The 12,874-nt window shown below is 39.8% G+C and overlaps 1 protein-coding gene and 1 pseudogene across 1 annotated transcript in view; both read left to right on the plus strand.

Annotated features, from left to right (window-relative positions):
* Window positions 1-12,874, plus strand: part of CHST9 (carbohydrate (N-acetylgalactosamine 4-0) sulfotransferase 9) — a 365,249-nt gene that overhangs the window by 166,135 nt on the left and 186,240 nt on the right. The window lies entirely within an intron of this gene.
* On the plus strand, window positions 743-1,360 carry LOC102861511 (annotated as a pseudogene).

The following is a 12,874-nucleotide window of genomic DNA, read 5'->3' on the forward strand; positions in this document are numbered from 1 at the left end:
ACAACCTCTTCTAAATCCAGCCTGCACATCTGGCAGTTCTCTGTTGACATATTGTTCCAAACGTTTTTGGATAATTTTCAGCAGGATCTTGCTTGCATCTGATATTAATGATATTGTTCGATAATTTCTGTACTCTGTTGGGTCACCTTTCTTTGTAATGGGAACAAATAATCAAATGTCAAGTTACATCTCAACCTAGAAAACAAAAATCCTCACCACTGGGCAAATAGGCAATGTCATGAGAGATGGAAAAAGCTAGAAGTTACTAACAATTTCATCCCATTGGAACCCATAATCAACACCTTTGGACAGCAGTCAAGAAATCAAATGTCAAGTTACACTGGGAAAATCTGTTGTTGGGGACCTCCCTAAATATTAACGTGCATGGTTGTCAGTTAAGAGATTAAGGTTCTCCTAGTCCATCCTTGGTCTTCAAGATTACTTGCTGTACAATTAAAGTTGGGCTATGACTAAAGATGACGGAAGGATTGATGCCTATGAGTTGTGGTGCTGAAGAAGAGTTCTGAATATCTCATGAACTGACAAGAACAAATTAATCTTTCCTGGAGAAGGTGAGACCAGCATGCTCCTTAGAAGCAAGTATGGTGAAACTTCATCTGATATGCTTTGGACATGTTATTAGGAGGGCCAGCCCTTCAAGGACATCATGAATGCAAAGGTGGAGGGTAAACATAAGAGAGGAAGACCCTCAAAACAATGAGTTCACAGGTTGACTGCAAAAATGGGCTCGCCTCTCCCCGCCCGGGGCCCGGGGGCTGGACGGGCTCACTGGCGGGAGGTCCGCGGACAGACACATTTTGAGGAATGAGCAAAAATCAAAGTAGATCTTGTAGATGAGAATTTTACAGAATTAAGAGGAGAAATAGCAGGATCTCCAGACACACCATATGAAGGAGGAAGATACCAGCTAGAGATAAAAATACCAGAAACATATCCATTTAATCCCCCTAAGGTCCGGTTTATCACTAAAATATGACATCCTAATATTAGTTCCGTTACAGGGGCTATTTGTTTGGATATTCTGAAAGATCAACGGGCAGCAGCAATGACTCTTTGTATGGTATTACTGTCATTGCAAGCACTATTGCCAGCTGCAGAACCAGATGACCCACGAGATACAGTAGCAGCAAATCAGTACAAACAGAATCCTGAAATGTTCAAACAGACGGCTCAACTTCGGGCACATGTGTCTGCTGGAGCACCAGTTTCTAGTCCAGAACACACCAAAACAATAGAAAATCTATGTGCTATGGGCTTTGATAGGAATGCAGTAATAGTGGCCTTGTCTTCAAAATCATGGGATGTAGAGACTGCAACAGAATTGCTTCTGAGTAACTGAGGCGTAGAATGAGAGCTGCTGAAATAGTCAAGCTTGCCCCTTCTTGAGAAGCATCAACATCTATTATTTTTAGAATTCTGCATAGATTTCTTTTAAACTGGCATTCTTGCCTAATAATGTTATCTAGGCACCATTGGAGACTGGAAAAAAAACAAACCCCAAACAACAAAACAAGCCTGCTCTGTACATGAAGCTAATTAAATGTCTGTGTAAATTAAAAAAAAAGAAAAAAATGGGCTCAAGTACAGCCAAGGTGGTAAGGATGATGTAAGAGAGGGCAAGGTTCATATCCATTATTCTAAGTGTGGCTATGAGTTACAGTTGCCTCAATAGCACTTAGCAATAACTATTTCCTTTTCTTAATGTTCTTACTAGAGTTGCATGCTTAGAGTTCAGTGGACTTTAAAAGCACTTATGTTAAGTGCCGCCTCTGGTACCTATGAACCTAGGTAAGGATGAAAGTCACACAAGTGTCAAGGACTTTGGTTAATAGGGTCGCAATGAGTCGCCTATGACTCGACGGCACTTAACAACAACAACAGCATAGAAATCAGTTGGCCTAGTGGACAGAAAGTGATGCTACCAAGCCAAAGGTGGATGACTTTAATCCGCGGCCCTAAAGCCTGTTTTACATTGTTTTTGTTCAAACAGTCTTCTAGGTCGTATAGCCCTGGTGTGTCCACTTGCCGTTCAGAAGTAACTTATGGTTGCTGTGAAGCTGAACACTGTGACACTGATGTGTCAAAAATGCTAATGGTAGAAAGTGTTTGGTGGAGCTTCCCAATTAAAACAAGCTTGGAAGCAGGAGTGGCATCCACATCTGTAATAGTTTGCGTCTGAAAACCCTATGAACCTGGAGAAAGGATGAAAGTCACGCAAGTGTAGAGTACTTTCATTCATAGGTTCGTAATAAGTCGCCTATGACTCAACGGCACTTAACAACAACAACAACAACAGTATTTATCTAGGTGGGAGATAAAAAGGATCTGAACCAGAGATGTGACAGTGAAAAGGTATGAAATAAGTATTTCCAAAAAGTATTTGAAGATAAAATATGTTAAGTTTTTTAAATGAATGGAATATGAGACTAATATGGATGGATTTTAGACCCCCTATACCATGGGTCTACAAAAGCAAGATAGACAGTCTACTCTCATGTAATTTATACCTTAAAGATCCAATGAAAGGTGAACTCTACGATGATTTTAACTCAATGGCAAGGAGTCTGAGTTTGAGCTTTGATTACTGACTGTGTCCAGGCAGTGGGGGTTTCCTCCGATTTGAGTGAGTGATCCATTCACTGAGAGGGATGATATTGGTAGAGGTATGTGTTCAGAAGAAGAGAGAACTTCACAGTTAGATGGACTTGGGCTTAGGGTTTAATAGAAGGCCTATTGCCATGTGAATGGAACATTCTATTTTTTAGTTGACTCTCAAGCTCAGATGAGAGACAAAGTTTAGACATTCAGGAATCACCACTGTAAAAACAGTCATCAACAAAGCCAACAGAATGGATACCATTATTTAGAAAGAATCTATAGCACAAAATGAAAAAGGATTTGGGACTTTATATCAGATTAAAAGAAAACACTTGATGTGGAACACAAGTTGATTAACAAAGCGAGTCCTGAATAGCTCAGAAGGGAGGGAATGGTGCAGATGCCCTTCCAAATTGGTGTCCACTAAGTCTTGAGGTTACCAACATCCAACTTATGGATAACTGTGTATTGTTGTTAGGTGCTATTGTATGAGTCATGACTCAAAGTGACCCTGTGCATGATGGGACGCAACTTGGGCCTGTACCAAAGTTTTGGTTTGTGGTTTGTTTTTGGGGTGGTTTTTTTCCACAGTCATTGCTATGCTTGAGCCTGTTTTCACGACTAACAGTCCATCTTATTGAAGATCTTCTTTTTTGCCATGTTCTACATGCCAAGCACATTGACTCAGTGGCTGAGGTAAGGCCTGTAAGTGTGTCAGAGATGATGAAATTGGCTTGGGATAGAGCAGGGTTTGGGTCTGTTTTAAATAAGGTCGCGATGAGTCAGAGTTGACTTGACGACACACAAGTTTCGCCACTCTGCCTTCTAAGGAAACTCCTGGCTCCACTTCTAAGACAGATTGGTTTGCTCTGGAACTTCCTGGTATCTATACTCCCATATTCTTGGTCAATGCTGTCATTCACAGACATCAAGTCTCCTGTCTATTGTATTTACTTTCATATTCACATGTAGCTTTCATTTGCATATAAGGAAATTGAAAATATTACAACTTCAGTCAGGTTCCCCTTATTGTTCTCAGTGACATTTTTGCTCTTTAACACTTAAAAAAAATTCTTTAAAGCAAATTTGCACAAAAGGGTATATATAATTTTGTTTCTTACCTGCTGTTTTGCATAGACACTGATGGTTGATTCAGGTGAAATTCAATTCTTGACAGCTTCAACATTTTGTCCATCTAGCAGGTATCGCTTATTGTTCCAACTATGTAGGAATAGAATCCACACCGAAGGCGACAGTCTGACTTTGGACAGGGAGTGTGTGGTCCTTTCATGTTTCAGCAAACAAGGTTTTGTCATCTGCATGTTGCATGATTTTAGTCTTCCTCCTAGTATCTTCTTTTTCTTCATGTAGTCCCGCTTCTAGAATCTTTGTTCAGGATATAGGTTTGCCAAGCATGATAAAAGGATTCAAACAGGATGTGCATCATCACAGGTTTAAACCTAACAGAATCCCCTAGTTCTATTAATGAATACCTATCAATCTCGGCACGAGTTGAACGTTGAGTGCAATTAAATGTTCTGAAGTTTCCATTCTTTGCCCTGTCATTCATAATATGTTGCTACCCACCCAGTCAAATGCCTTTCCATAGTCAAGAAAACACAGATAAACATCTTTCTCATATTCTCTTCTTTTAGTCAAGTTCTGTTTGTAATCAAAGATGATATCCCTCATTGTACATCCTCTCAGGAATCCAGTTTGAGTTTCTGCCAGTTTACGCTAGATGCACTGTTCCAACTATTTCTAAATTATCTACAGGGAGATTTTCATTGTATGTGATATAAATGATATTTGATGTGTTTCACATTCTGCTGGATCACCTATCTTTGTAATGGCTATATATATACATTTCTTCCAATAGGTTAGCTAGCTGTCTTCCAGATTTCTTTACCTAGGTTAGAGAGAAACTCCAGTGCTGTGTCCATTTATTGCAACATTTCAATTGATAACTCTGTCAACTTCTGGACCCTTCTAATTCAGCCTTTTAATGTTTTATAAAAGTGCCCTCACTCTGAAATAAATTAATCTCTGATGACAAGTGCTTTATCATAATCTTAATGATGATGTGATTATAATTATCAAGTGAAGGACATGCTGCAAGTGCAGTTAATCCTGAAAGAGCTCAGACCTTTTCATGATTAGTAAAGTTAAGCCAGAATCATATTCACCTGTTCCTGTCTCTCTACAGATTTTAGGAAGGTAATTGTAACATGAGGACTGAATGCACTGTTTGAACAAGTGTCTTATTTTATCCTTTTTACCAAAAGTTTAAGACAGCATTGAACTTGAGTGTCAGATCTCACATCCACAGAGCCAAACTATAGTTACCAAAGGAAGTAATAAACAAGGCGGAAACTGAGACTTGATTTTGTGAAAAGAACAGTGCGGTCATAATGATGTTTGTTGTTGTTAGGTGCCGTTGAGTCAACTACAGTTCAGAGTGACTCTTTGAACAATTTCCCTGTTGTCCTATCCTCAGCATCTGATGGTCCACTGTCACCAATAATGTGTAGGCTGGTGTATTGTTTTCTAGTCTGTTGAGGAAGGTAAGAGACAAGCCTTGAAATGATAGATGCAGTCAGTGCAACAGTGAATAAATGGAAATCGAAAGTCTCTGTAAATTTTCATTAAAATTAATAATAATAAAATTTTTTAAAAAGAAAAGAAAAATAAATGATAGTTGCAGTGTCATCCTTGCAACAGATACTAACCAAAGAAGTTTCTATTCTGTTAAATAAGCCCAGTTCTGAATGAGTCTGTTAGAGTGGCCATCAAGGGTACATACACTGATCTTTTCCTTTCTGGAGCAAAGAAGTGTGCAGAATATCAAAGATGCATAGAAAATTAGTCCATAGCTCACAAACATTAACTTCAATGACCCTAAGAAGAGAACAACTAGATGGTATCTGTCTATTGGTAACCACTCTGAGAGAGATAATAAGAGAGGGCCCTGGGTAGGGTGACAAATGTAAAACAAGGCTCAAAATCACAAGACTGACCAGGCGTACTAGACAACAGAGACTGGTGAAACTCTCAAGCTTATGGCCCGTAATTGCCTTTTGAACTGAATTTAACTTTGTGGCATAGCTTACAGTTAAATAATAGACAGGCTTTGGAAGATGAACACTACTCCATGGAGGTATTCAGTCCTTAGGACAGTCAGTCACACAAGATCACAAGGACAGCATTTGCTGGGATAAAGCTCAGAAGGTGGGCAGGGAGACGATGAAAGAATGAAAGAAAACATGAACCATCGAGAGAGGACAGAGAATAATGAAATCTGATTTTTGAGGTTGTAAAAAAACAACAACAACCTGTACATGATTTATATGATTAAGCTCTGGTGGCCTAGTGGCAGGAAGCTGCACTGCAATCCCAAATGTACACAGTTTGAGGCCAACAGCTGCTCTGTGGGAGAAGGATGGGCAATCTCTTCTCATAAAATTAACTGCTTCTGAAAACCTGGCAGAGGGTCAAGTACGGGTTGGTTCGAACTCTATGGTACACAACAATAATCTTTACAAGAGGAGACTGTCTACTTCTCTCCCAAGGAGCAGCTGGTGGATTTGAAATCTACATTTCAGTCCACAACACAACACCTAGCACAGCAAACCACCAGCACTCATACGTAGGTAACTCACACATTCATTGCCTTGAAGTCCAAACTGACTCAGAATGGACCGTGAAGCAGGTTTCCAAGGCTATAAATCGCACAGTGGGGGACTACCCATCTTCCTTCCATGGAACAGTGAGTGGATTTGAACTTGCCAGAGTTGTGTTAGCAGCACAGCTTCGTATGGACTTTACCACCGGAACTCTCCAAGTCAAGGAGAGTCCTGTTTTAGTGAGTGCTGAATATTTCAGTGAGTTCAGCTGTATATTAGAGCAATGAGAAGCAAATAGAGGATTTTGGGGGTTTTTTGAGAAGGGGATTAAAATAAGCATGAGAATTTTTAAACAATTGACTTGATAAAGTTAGGATAGATATTGAAATCAGGTATGCTCCTTTGAAGATGACAGGAATCCTCTGGGCTTTGAAATGTCAATGACCTTGGCTAGAATAATGGAGAGTTTAAAGAAGAAAAAGAAGGGTGGGGAGAATGAGATCACAACAAATTGTGGCTAACCTTGAGAAGGATGGGAATCCCAAACACTGTGCTCATGTGAAACCTGTTCTTGGACCAGGAAGAAGTCATCAGAACAGAGCAAGGGAATGCTACATCGTTTAGAATCATAAAAGGTGTGGGTCAGTGGGGCATCTTATATCCATACCTTTTCAATCTATATAATAGATCATTCAAGAGGCTGGACTTTATGAGGAGGAATGTGGTCTTAAGATTGGAGGAAAACTCATAAACAACTTATGTTATGCAGGTGACACAATATTACTTGATGAAACTAAAGAGGACATTAAACATTTGCTGAAGCTGGCCAAAGACTGCAGCCTTCAATATCAATTGAAGCTCAACATCAAGAATACAAAGATTCTTACCACTAGGCCAATTGGCAGCATCATGATAGACGGAGAGGAGGCTGAGACTGTTAACAATTTCAGCTTGCTTAGTTCCATAATCAACGCTCTTGACACCAGCTGTCAGGAAATCAAAAGATGAATTGCATTGGGGAAATATGCCTTCAGGGACCTCTCCAGAGTAGAAGAACAATGATATCAGTTTGGAGATTAAGATGTGCCTAATCCAGGCCATGATCTTCACAAGTACTTATTACAGAGTGCTAGACAATGACTAGGGATAATAGAAGAATTGATACCTTTGAATTGTGGTCCTGGAGAAGAATATTAGCAGACATTGGGTCACCAAGAAAACAAATAGATCTGTTTTGGAAATGGTGAAACAAAGCTGCTCCTTGGAGGTAAGAATTTTGAAGCTCAGTGTCATGATAATACTTTGCCATGTTTTCAGGACAGAACAGTCCTTAGAGAAGGACATCATGCTTGGAAGTGTGGAGGAACAGCATAGGAGAGGAAGACCCGGGATGAGATAGACCGACTCAGTGACTGGAGTAATGGGAACAGATGTATTGGAGACTATGAGATTGGCTTAGGCTAGGGCAAGCTTCAGAACTGTTGTACATAGAGTCGCTATGAGTCACAAGTGACTGGACAGCACGTAACAATAACAACAACAATAACATGAAATAAAGAAAGGAACAAAAGATGTTCTAAATAGAGTGTGAGAGATGTAAGTCTGAATAGGGTGAAGTTTTAAGCCTAGTGATAGGAAACATGTCTGTATCGTAGACACACGTGTCAAGGTTATAGGAACAGATGTTTAGGGGGAAGTGTCAACATTTGATTCTGCAATGGAACACTCACGTAGACTCTAAATGTGGGAGAAGTGACACTGAATTCTCAAACCAGTATCATCGAGTCAGTTCTGAGTGTTGTTTATTGTCTTATTTCTTGGAATTACAAAGCTTAAAGAGACTTTAAGAACTTTTGTTGATAAGAGAACTCTTTTTTTTAAATAAAAATTTACTTGTGATTTTAACGAACATTTACAGAGAAGTTAGATTTTCATTCATTGTTGCACATTTTACCCCTTTGTCATCCCTTACTCCTCTTTCAGATCACTTTATAAAAAATATTTGTTCATTGTTTCACAATTACCCACCTCCCCCCCTCAAATCCTCTTTGCACTGAGAGAACTCTTAACAATATTGAATTTCATGCAGAAGAATCTTTAAACCCAATAATATGCTGAAAAGAGGCAATTCTGACTGTCGGCTTTTCAGTTTGCAGCCCAGTAAGTAACACACTGTGTCCCTCATTACTCTTACTGCCATTGAGTCAGACCAACTCATAGCTGGCTCTCCAAGTAGTTTTCAGAGGCTATACACTGCACAGAAGGAGATGGCTATCTATCCCCCAAGGAGTGTCTAGTAAGTTCCACCCACTGGAGAGGAGCCACTTTTGAGTAAGCAGCACAATTGCTCCTTAAAAGGGGGGGAGGATAAATACTGCATAGTGTCACTGTTGTGAAACGGGACTGATGTTGGGGTTGACTGGAGACTGAGAAAAATGGGATAAATAATGTATACTGCATTGAAACAGATGAGGGGGAAAACCGTCTAAAGGAGATATGTGATTAGGTATTATTGTCATGGCAGGAGTCCAGAATGAAGGCTGCACAGTGGAGTGGACTTTGGTGGGGGGGGAGGGATTGGGTAACAATGAAAGAATTTTTCTTTTACTTTTCAAAGAGAAGAGCGAACAGGGGGGAAGGTTGGGCAGGGAGAAAAGTGCAACAATGAATGAATGGAAACCCAGAGTCTCTGTAAATTTTCATTAAAATTAAAAAATATTAAATAAAAAACAAGAAAAAAAAGCTGAAAATCTTTATGAAAGCAGAATGCCATTCTCCACCCCCACCCCCAGCAAAGTGTGCATGCTGAGTTCGAACCACCAATAATTCAGTTAACAGCCGAGCACTTAACTATCAGGCTACTATTGCTATCTTTTTCTGTGGTAATCAGAGTTCAGAAAAGCTGTATCAGTGTGCTTCCCACAAGCTAGTTGCAGAGGCCAAGACGTCAGCATCCTGCTTCAGCACAGTGCCATGAGGTCCTAAGAGGCTGCCTCTGGAGCTAACCATGTCTCCCAGTCTCATTTGACATGACTTGATGCGTATGTTTTATATAAGCAAGCTATAGCATATGGGATTACAGCAAAGCACCACACAGGGAGCCTGGCATGAATGTGCAGGAACTCAGTAGCTAGGAGGGTGTCAGAAAATGTGATCAACTCAAGTGTGCTCTGACTAGTAGCCTTCAGCACACTTCCAGCCTGGGAATGGATTGGCCTGTTTGTCCCTTCTTAATTTGTATTTCATTTCAGTTAATTAACTAAGTTTGCAATCCTTAGAAAATTAAATCAGCCATTTACTTGATTCTTTACCTTTGTGCTCATGCTAATTAAGTCATTACCTCCTTGATTATAATCTACATACAAAAAATATTAAGAGAGCATTGTTTTATGTGAGGGGACTTTATATCTCAACCACAGAGACAAAAAAAACATAAAATAGAAAAGATAACCACACAGACAACTACATAAACAAAAAAGATGATTGCAGTAACTCTTTTTAAATCCATATAGTTAGAATAAAGAGCTATTTCTTTAGAAATACAAAAATATATAAAAGACATTTCATGCAAATGTCAAACAATTTAACAAAATATTTTTAAAGCATAGCCATTTGAATCCGTGAAGTATTCCTGCCAAATCCCTATAAAATCAGGTTGTTGTCATGTGCTGTGCATCAGTTCTTACTCATAGCTGACCCTCCAGCAGGTTTTCTGAGGCAGTAAATCACACAGGAGACTCTACATTTTTCTTCTGACGAGTAACAGTTGGATTTAAACTGTGTGCCTTGAGGTTGCCATGGTGGCTCCTTAATGCTCTTTGCAACCAGAGCTCCCTTATAAAAATCTCCATGCCTTTCTCATTTTCTTCTGGGAAGAAATCACTTTGCAAATGTACAGATCCAGAGAGGACACATTTCCCATAAACTGAGATACTACTTAAATTTCAACACCCGTGATAGCCCATTCTGAGCACTTGGGAAGAGCTGGTGTAGTACATCGGGAGTTGCTCTGAAGACGTCCAAAGGTAGCATTTCTCTGTTGGTTCAGATTCACCAAATGCAGGAAAAAAATGGACAGTCTCTTCCCCTGCTTTTCACAGCCTCTGAAACCCCACTGGAGCGCCAGCTGTGAGTTGGTTCCACCTCATGACAATGAGTCAGAAGTTGTGTTGGTGATTCTTTGCAGGGGGTTTTTGTATATGTTTTATTCTCTAGAAGACCATCATCCCTTTTAGAAAGCTAAGGACTTCTTCAAAACTGGTGTTTAGGTAAAACAGAACTTGGAAAGCACAAGCATTGAAGAAAATGGAGGGAAAGATTTGAATGGCTTCACTGTAATTGCTGTGTGTAGTCAATGATTTACTTGAAGCTTCACCCCAACCCTGGTGCTACAGGGGATCACTAGGCCCATGGTTCTGCTGTGTGGTTTATTGTTGGTTAGAGAGAAGTCACTCCCTTTCAATCTGGGGTTTCTTCCATTTAAAGTTTGTAAAACCTGGCTCTGGGAGTATATATCCATATTTTTGCTGTTGTTATGTGCCGTCGAGTCACCTGCGACTCACAGCGACCCTATGTACAACAGCTCTAAACCCTGCTCTATCCTGTGCTGATCTTATTGTCTCTGACACACCCACCCTCGTTACCCCAGTCACTGAACCAGTCCACCTCATAGAGAGACTTCCTCTCCTACGCTGCCCCTCTACCCTCCCAAGCATGACGTCCTTCTCCAAGGACCAGTCCCTCCTTGCAACGTGTCCAGAGTATGTCAGAGGAAGCCTCAGAATCCTTACCTCCAAATAGCAGCCTTATTTAAGCCTCTCGAAGATGAACCTGTTTGTTTTCTTAGCAGTCTGTGGTATATTCAATACTCTTCTCCAGCACCACATCATCCCTAGTCATTGTCCAGCTCTCTGACGCATAGCAAGTGATTACAAAGACCATGGCCTATATCAGGAGCACTTCAGGCTCCAGAGTAACACCATTGGTCTTCGGTTCCGTGGAGAGGTCCCTAAAAGCAGACGTTCCCATCACAATATGTCTTTTAATTTCCTGGCTACTGGTGCCAAGAATGTTGACTGTGGAGTCAAGCAAACTAAAACTGTTAACAATCTCAATCTCTTTATCATTCATCCTGATGCTGCCAATTGGTCCAGTGGTGAGAATCTTTGTCTTCTTGATATTGAGCCTCAATCCATATTACTAGTTGGCCAAATTTGTTTGAGGAAATTTTTTTAATCTCAGTATTGATAAGAAGTCAGTAAATGTTCGCTTTTGTTTCTTTTTTTCTTTTTTTAAAAATCTATCATTCATTTCAATGAAAATTTACAGAGACTTTGGATTTTCATTCATTCATTGTTGCACTTTTCTCCCGTCCCAACCCTCCTCCCTAGTACACTACCCTCTTGGAAAAGTATAAGAAAAATTCTTTCATTGTTTTACAAACCCTCCCCCAGGTCCACTCCACTATGCTGCCTTCGCTCTAGACTCCTGTCATGACAAAAATACCTAATCACATATTTCTTTTAAACAGTTTTCTCCCTCATCTGTTTCAATGCAGTATACGTTATTAAACCCATCTTTCTCAGTCTCCCCCAACCCCAAGGTCAGTCCTGTTTTACAACAGTGGCACCATGCAGTATTTGTCCTTTTGTGACTGAGATACTTCACTCAGCATAATGTCCTCCAGGGTCACCCATTTTGAATAATAGTGCATGAGTTCCTTGTTTTTCAATGCAGCATAGTATTCCATTGTGTGAATATACCACAGCTTCTCTATCCATTTGTTTGTTGATGGGCACCTGGGCTGTTTCCAACTCCTTGCTATTGTGAACAAAGCCACAATAAACATGCGTGTGCATATATCTGCTTGGGTGTCAGTTATAGTCTCTTTGGGGTATAATCCCAGTAGTGGAATTGCTGGGTCAAGTGGTATCTCTATTTGCAACTTTTTGAGAAAGTGCTATACCACTTTCCACTGTGGTTGCATCATTTTACACTCCCACCAACAGTGAATAAGGGTTCCAGTTTCTCCACAATCTCGCCAGCATTTTTTGTTTGCTGTTCCATTTCTGTTCTGCTATTCTGACTGGAGTGAGATGATATAGCTGTTTTTTCTTTTGTTATTTCTTAATATTTTATTTCTAGTTTGACATTATTGTAAATGAAAAAGAAATGAAAGGCAACGGCTAATTTTTTCAAAGGAAAATATTCGAATAAACTTTTAAAGCTCAATAACCAATTATTTAATGGCAGAATACCTAATTTTCTTCTGCATCAGTGTATCTGTGTGTAAAATTAGGGTACTATTATTAATCCTATGTTGGCTGAGTTTTGATGCAGAAAAAAGAAGATGTCATTAGTGATGTTAGAGATTTGACAGTGTGAATTTACTTCTATTTCCATTTTAAAAACAAATACCCAGATGGCCTTATGAAACTGTCCAACCTCTCTTATCTTTCTATTCTCTTTGAGGTAAGAATGGTAATAAACAATGTATTTAATTTATTGTGCAGCCAGAGCATTTGGCTTTGAGTTCTAGTTCGATAAGTTTGTAATGGCCATGTTCATGTTCTCTCACTTGAATATGTGCATTACCTGCTTAGCATGCTGTTTATGCCACAGGAGACTCTCCA

Source organism: Elephantulus edwardii, unplaced genomic scaffold (assembly GCF_000299155.1).
Source record: "Elephantulus edwardii isolate Elephantulus edwardi_28Jun2011 unplaced genomic scaffold, EleEdw1.0 scaffold00155, whole genome shotgun sequence".
Taxonomy (NCBI): domain Eukaryota; kingdom Metazoa; phylum Chordata; class Mammalia; order Macroscelidea; family Macroscelididae; genus Elephantulus; species Elephantulus edwardii.